Here is a 912-nt window from a genome sequence, read left to right on the forward strand (position 1 = left end):
GAGGAGAGGCTACGGGACCTGAACCTGTTCAGCCTCCACAAGAGAAGGCTGAGGGGGGATCTTGTGGCCTGTTATAAACAAGTCAAGGGGGATCAGCAGGCACTGGGGGAGTCACTGTTCCCCTGAGCACCGCCAGGAGTGACCAGGAATAACGGTCACAAGTTGGCAGAGGGTAGGTTTAGGTTAGATATCAGGAGGCGCTACTTCACGGTCAGGGCAGCTAGGGTCTGGAACCAACTTCCAAGAGAGGTGGTGCAGGCTCCTACCCTGGGGGGTTTTAAAAAGAGGCTAGATGTACACCTTGCTGGGGTCGTTTGACCCCAGTACTCTTTCCTGCCATGGCAGGGGGTCAGACTAGATGATCTACTCAGGTCCCTTCCAACCCTAGAAACTATGAAACTATGAAACTATATCCTATAAAAACAGAATTTTCTTTCCTTCAATTCTTTAATTGATAAAAATGCTATCTACTATATCTTTCTAGAGCTTTTGATTTGGTTAAAAGTTTAAAATGGGTCTGAAGTTTTTTTTTCCCTATTTTATGGCTAGAAATGGTTTGAAGATTCTTATTAATGAAGATATGCACTTACCTTTCCAAAATGTAATTATATGCTAGGACTAAAAGTGCAATCCATCACAGAGACCTAGCCAGCAGAGCAATAGAAGAAACAACTTAAAAGGGTGGCAATTCATCACAAAGTGAGGGTAAAATGGTATAGTGCCAAGGCCACCCCTATTCTACCCAGACAAGGGAGGGAAGAGTGGGTGTGAACTTGAATATCTGCAGTGATTCTCTTTCATACAATCCATATGGACTTTGGAACAGAAATGTCAAGGAGAACCCAGGCAGAGAGAGCCTGTTTCTCCCTGATGTTCCTTCTGCACAAAGCAGAGCAGCTACAAAACCAGATA

This window comes from Gavialis gangeticus, unplaced genomic scaffold, assembly GCF_001723915.1.
Source record: "Gavialis gangeticus isolate Ggan-Ray unplaced genomic scaffold, GavGan_comp1, whole genome shotgun sequence".
Lineage (NCBI taxonomy): Eukaryota > Metazoa > Chordata > Crocodylia > Gavialidae > Gavialis > Gavialis gangeticus.